Source organism: Hemitrygon akajei, chromosome 19, assembly GCF_048418815.1.
Source record: "Hemitrygon akajei chromosome 19, sHemAka1.3, whole genome shotgun sequence".
Classification (NCBI taxonomy): domain Eukaryota; kingdom Metazoa; phylum Chordata; class Chondrichthyes; order Myliobatiformes; family Dasyatidae; genus Hemitrygon; species Hemitrygon akajei.
The window spans coordinates 73,750,585-73,757,602 of record NC_133142.1 but is presented as its reverse complement, the minus strand read 5'-3'; positions in this window follow the sequence as shown (position 1 = coordinate 73,757,602).

The following is a 7,018-nucleotide window of genomic DNA, read 5'->3' as shown; positions in this document are numbered from 1 at the left end:
GTCAGCTTGTACACCTCCCCCTCACCTATCACCTGTCAGCTTGTACAGCTTCCCCTCACCTATCACCTGTCAGCTTGTACACCTCCCTCTCACCTATCACCTGTCAGCTTGTACACCTCCCCCTCACCTATCACCTGTCAGCTTGTACAGCTTCCCCTCACCTATCACCTGTCAGCTTGTACACCTCCCTCTCACCTATCACCTGTCAGCTTGTACACCTCCCCCTCACCTATCACCTGTCAGCTTGTACAGCTTCCCCTCACCTATCACCTGTCAGCTTGTACAGCTCCCCCTCACCTATCACCTGTCAGCTTGTACAGCTTCCCCTCACCTATCACCTGTCAGCTTGTACAGCTTCCCCTCACCTATCACCTGTCAGCTTGTACAGCTCCCCCTCACCTATCACCTGTCAGCTTGTACAGCTTCCCCTCACCTATCACCTGTCAGCTTGTACAGCTTCCCCTCTCCCCACTCTTTTTAAATTTTGGCTTTGGCTCCTTTCCTTCCCTGTCCTGACATGTCGATTGTACTGTTCCCTCCAGAGATGCTTGAGTTTCTCCAACACTTTGTTCATGTTGAACAAAACACAGCTTCACTTTATTTTAAATTTGACATCTTGCTGACACATTCTTGATGCAAGCTTTTACTGTTTTTGAGAAATATGTCACATGGGCTGTGAGTCAAGGGGGTAAAGAGATGTGGTCTCTAAGCTCTTGTGAAAAGCGTGTCAGCAGTGAGATGGCTTTATTCAGATGGAACTGCAGATGGTGCTGTAGTCACGGTAACAATGTCCTCTTCTCTTGTTTAGCTGTCCTGAAACAGATTTTAAAGTGACTGGGCTCCCTCTTGTGGGTAGGCATGAAATATAGATAGATAGATAGATACTTTATTCATCAAAGAACTCTGGCTATATTGTCTTTCATTCCATCAAACTGTCCCCAAAAGGCATTTGTATCTCCCAGTCTTTCAAAGCTGATGACCTGTGTCAGGGAGGAAGACTGGTGTATATGCAAGCCCTCTGGTTCAGCATTGTTCATCTACTAGAAAGGATGCAAAGAACAATTAACAGGATGTGGCCTGGATTAGAGAGCAAGTCTTATGAGGAAAGGTTGTGTGAGCTAAGGGTTTTCTCAGTGGAGTGAAGGAGGATGAGAAATGACTTGATAGAGATGTATATGACAAGACAAGAGGCTCAGATAGAGTGAAGAGCCAGAGCCTTTTTTCCCCAGGGAGGAAATGGCTAGTAAGAGAAGATATAATTTTAAGGTGATTGGAGGAAAGTATAGGGGGATGTCAGAACAACACACACAAAATGCTGGAGGAACTCAGCAGGCCAGGCAGCATCGATGGAAATAAGTACAATCTGCATCTGCAGATTTTCTCGCTTTGGGGATGTCAGAGGTAGATTTTTTTTCACAGAGAGTGGTAAGGGTGGGGAAGCAACTTGCTTTGCTGTAGCTATTTAGTTGTTGTTCTTTTTGTTCTTGTTGCTTGTCTTGTTGTGTTGGACATGATGGGCTTGCTATGTTGGCAAATGCCACATTTCACTGTATGTGATGAATAAATCTGAATATGAATCTTTATTGGTTCTCCTAGTTCTGGAGTTCAGATCCATGGGCAGTGACTGCTAACTCTTGCCCACTCTGCTCCCACTTCCATCAGGAAGGAGGCTGCGTAGAATCTACGTCAGGACCACCAGACACAAGAAGTTACTTTTCCCAAGTAGTAAGACTGATCAACTCACTAACCCACCCGTCCACAACCCAACCACTATTTTATCATTTCCTGCCAGTCACCTTATGTACAGACACTCCTGTACCTAGTGTCACTTTATACTCATAGAAAAACCCATGTAGAGTACCCTTCAGAGGTCACAGGCACATGTAAAAAATTGTGCAAAGCAAAGACACTTTAAAAATAATGAAAAGTTTCTAAATATAGAAAAAATTACTATAAAGAGCAATAAGTGCATTAGGGTTAGGATTAGCCCTAATCCTAGCCCTGACCCTAACCCTAATGCAAAATTTAGTGTGACCACCCTTTGACTTTAAAACTGCATCATATTCCTTAGGTATACTGTCATGCTGTTGTATAAGAAAATCAATTGGTTGGTTTTTCCAAGCCTCTTGGAGAACTTGCTACAGTTCTTCTGCAGACCTTGGTTGTCTCATTTACTTCTGTCTCTCCAGGTAATCCCAGACAACCAAAGTTATGTTAAGATCAGGGCTTTGTGGAGGCCATACTATCTGAAATCATATAAAAATCTAAGACTTTTGTATAGTACAATACAGGTATATAGGCTATCTTATGTATTTATATCTAATGTGTTTTTAATCCTATTGTGTGTTTTTGGTGCTGCATTGGATACGGAGTAACAATCTTTTCATTTTTCTTTATGCCTATGTACTGGAAATGACATTAAACAATCTTGAATCTTCCTTCAGTGGGGAAGCAGAGAATTAAAACAAACCAGTGGAGCATGGTTATTATCATAGACAAACCCAAATTCTTCTTCTTTAGGAACAATGATTACTGTCATCTCCCCATGCAGCCATATATATGTAACTTGGATGAATTTCTTCAGAAAAAAATGTGCATTGTAGCTAATGTATTTGGCAATTGTGTAAACTTAAGTCTTTTTTTTTGTTTACGTGACAGTTAAGTACATTAATTCCAATGATAAAATAAGATGGGGAAAAGGCCCAGATTGTTTCAATGCTTTAATACCTATATAACAACACGAAGAGTCACTATTACCTGGTGCTTCAGCGATAGATGTCCTAGCTTAATTGCCCCTATTTAGACCATAAGACATAGGAGAGAATTAGGCCATTCACTCCATCGAGTCTACTCTGCCATTTGATCATGTCTAATTTATTTTCCTTCTCAATCCCATTCTTCTGCCTTCTCCCTGTAACCTTTGATACCCCTACTAATGAAGTACCTACAAACTCTGCTTTAAATATACCCAATGATTTGGCCTCCACAGCCATCTGTGGCAATTAATTCCACAGATTTGTCTCCTTCTGGCTAAAGAAACTATTTTTAAAGGGATACCCTATTATTCTGTGGCTCTGCCCTCTGGTCCTAAATTCTGCCACTATTGGAAACATCCTTTGTGCATCCACTCTCTCTTGGCCTTTCAAAATTCAGTAGGATTCAATAACGATGCCACCCCCGCCCCCATTCTTCTAAACCCCACAGAGTATAGGCTCAAAACCAACAAATGCTTCTCGTATGATGGTTCTGGCATTTTAGTGACGTGTTCGATGGCAGTGAATCGAATGGGGCCAGCCAAAGGTGTTATTGTCCTTTTTAAATGGATTTTTTAATGATCACCAGACCCTGCTGGACATTAGGAACTTAAAGTACTGCAGGTCTATCCATCAGCGAGTTGTTCATTGGTGGAGAAACTGAAGAAGCTGAACGGTGAAGATTGTGCATCAGTGGAGTTGGTGTGAGAAGGCTGAGTGTAGTTTAATAGCGAGTGATCATCTTAGTTGCTTTTCTCGTGAGTGCAAAACCCTGTTAGACATTGTTAATGTGGAATGCCACAAGTCTGATTCACTGATTTATTGGTGGGTGGCAGGGGTGAATCACAGAGGGGTAAACTCTGTAATTCTGTTGGTAATGTGTTTTGCACCTTGACCCTGGAGTAACGTTGTCTCATTTGGCTGTATTCATGTACGGCTGAATGACGGCCTTGAACTTGAACTTGTTAACCCTTTCATTCTCAAGGTAATTCCTGTAAACTTCCTTTAGATCCTATTCAATTACACCACATATTTTTTAGATATGGGGCCAAATCGGCTCACAATTTATTTATTTATTAACATACAGGCCAGAGTTGGCGCTTCAAGCCGTACCACCCAGCAATCCCCCAATTTACAAAGGAATTGCAAGGCATAATGAGCTTCCATGAGGATATCCTGTGAATATCCAGAAAAACATGTACAACTAACACATACAAAGCTAAAATGACAAAAGCCTCTCTTAGGACAGAAGTTAAATTTACCTGTCACAATCATGGAATACTTAAGGACAGAATAGGCCACTTCAAAGTTCAAGATAAATATATTATTGAAGTATATCTATGTCACCGTATACAACCCGCAGACTGATTTTCCTGTGGTAATACACAGTAAATCCAAGCAACCCAACAGAATCAATGGAAGACCACAGCCAACAGGACAGACAGTCAATCAAGATGCAAAAGACAACAAACTGTGTAAACACAAAATAGAGAAAAATGACAAATAAATAAGCAATACATATCCAGAACATGCAATGAAGGGTTATTGAAAGCAAGTCCATAGATGGTGGGAAGAGTTCAGTGATGGGGTGAGTGAAGTTATCCCCTCTGGTTCAAGAGCCTGATGGTTCAGGGGTAATAACGGCTCCTGGACCTGGGAATGTAAGTCCTGAGCTTCCTCTACCTCCTCCCTGATGGGAGCAGTGAGAAGAGAGCATGTCATGGGTGGTGGGTGTCCCTGATGATGGATGCTGCTTTCCTACAACAGTGCTTTGTGTCAATATGCTAAATGGTGGGGAGGGCTTTACCCTTGATGGACTGGGCCATATCCACTACTTGTAGGATTTTCTGTTCAAGAGCATTGGTGATTCCATACCAGGCCATGATGCAACCACTTAATATACTCTCCACTGCACATCAATAGAAGTTTGTCATAGTTTGTCATGCCAAATCTTCGCAAACCTTTAAGGAAGTAGAAGCGCTGCTGTGCTTTCTTGGTAATAGCACTTACACTGCCTATAAAAATGATCCCCCCCCCCCCCCCGGAAGATTTCATGTTTTATTGTTTTACACCATTGAATTACAATGGATTTAATTGGGCTTTTTTGACATTGATCAACAGAAAAAGACTCTTATGTGTCAAAGTGAAAAAAGATCTCCACAAAGTGATCTAAATTAATTCCATATATAAAATACAAGATAATTGATTGGGTAAGTATTTACCCCCTTCAAGTCGATATTTAATAGATACACCTTTGGCAGCAATTATAACCTTGAGTCTTATTCGGCTTTGCACATCTGGACATTCTTCACAAACTACATTCTTTACAAAACTGCTCAGGCTCTGTCAGATTGTATGGGGATTGAGAGTAAACAGCCCTTTTCAAATCCAGCCACAAAGGCTCAATTGGATTGAGGTTTGGACTCTGAGTTGATCACTCCAGGACATTAACTTTGTTGTTTTTAAGCCATTCCTGTGTAGCTTTGGCTTAATGCTTGTGGTCATTGTTTGCTGGAAAACAGATCTTCTCCCAAGTCACAGTTCTCTTGCAGACTACAATAGATTTCCCTCCAAAATTACCCTGTATTTTGCTGTCTTCATTTTACCCTCTACCTTCACAAGCCATCCAAGACCTGATGCAGTGAAGCATCCCCACCATGCTTCACGGTAGGGATGGTGTGTTTTTGATGATAGACAATAGACAATAGGTGCAGAAGTAGACCATTCGGCCCTTCGAGCCTGCACCGCCATTTTGAGATCATGGCTGATCATCTACTATCAATACCCGGTTCCTACCTTGTCCCCATATCCCTTGATTCCCCTATCCATAAGATACCTATCTAGCTCCTTCTTGAAAGCATCCAGAGAATTGGCCTCCACTACCTTCCGAGGCAGTGCATTCCAGACCCCCACAACTCTCTGGGAGAAGAAGTTTTTCCTTAACTCTGTCCTAAATGACCTACCCCTTATTCTCAAACCATGCCCTCTGGTACTGGACTCTCCCAGCAACTGGAACATATTTCCTGCCTCTAGCTTGTCCAATCCCTTAATAATCTTATATGTTTCAATCAGATCCCCTCTCAATCTCCTTAATTCCAGCGTGTACAAGCCCAGTCTCTCTAACCTCTCTGCGTAAGACAGTCCAGACATCCCAGGAATTAACCTCGTGAATCTACGCTGCACTTCCTCTACTGCCAAGATGTCCTTCCTTAACCCTGGAGACCAAAACTGTACACAATACTCCAGGTGTGGTCTCACCAGGGCTCTGTACAAATGCAAGAGGATTTCCTTGCTCTTGTACTCAATTCCCTTTGTAATAAAGGCCAACATTCCATTAGCCTTCTTCACTGCCTGCTGCACTTGCTCATTCACCTTCAGTGACTGATGAACAAGGACTCCTAGATCTCTTTGTATTTCTCCCTTACCTAATTCTACACCGTTCAGATAATAATCTGCCTTCCTGTTCTTACTCCCAAAGTGGATAACCTCACACTTATTCACATTAAACGTCATCTGCCAAGTATCTGCCCACTCACCCAGCCTATCCAAGTCACCCTGAATTCTCCTAACATCCTCATCACATGTCACACTGCCACCCAGCTTAGTATCATCAGCAAACTTGATGTTATTCTCAATGCCTTCATCTAAATCATTGACGTAAATTGTAAACAGCTGTGGTCCCAATACCGAGCCCTGTGGCACCCCACTAGTCACCACCTGCCATTCCGAGAAACACCCATTCATCGCTACCCTTTGCTTTCTATCTGCCAACCAGTTTTCTATCCATGTCAATGTCTTCCCCCCAATGCCATGAGCTTTGATTTTACCCACCAATCTCCTATGTGGGACCTTATCAAATGCCTTTTGAAAATCGACGTACACTCCATCCACTGGATCTCCCTTGTCTAACTTCCTGGTTATATCCTTGAAAAACTCCAATAGATTAGTCAAGCATGATTTACCCTTGGTAAATCCATGCTGGCTTGGCCCAATCCTATCACTGCTATCTAGATATGCCACTATTTCATCTTTAATAATGGACTCTAGCATCTTCCCCACTACTGATGTTAGGCTGACAGGTTGATAGTTCTCTGTTTTCTCCCTCCCTCCTTTCTTAAAAAGTGGGATAACATTAGCCATTCTGCAATCCTCAGGAACTGATCCTGAATCTAAGGAACATTGGAAAATGATTATCAATGCATCCGCAATTTCCAGGGCCACCACCTTTAGTACCCTAGGATGCAGACCATCTGGACCTGGGGATT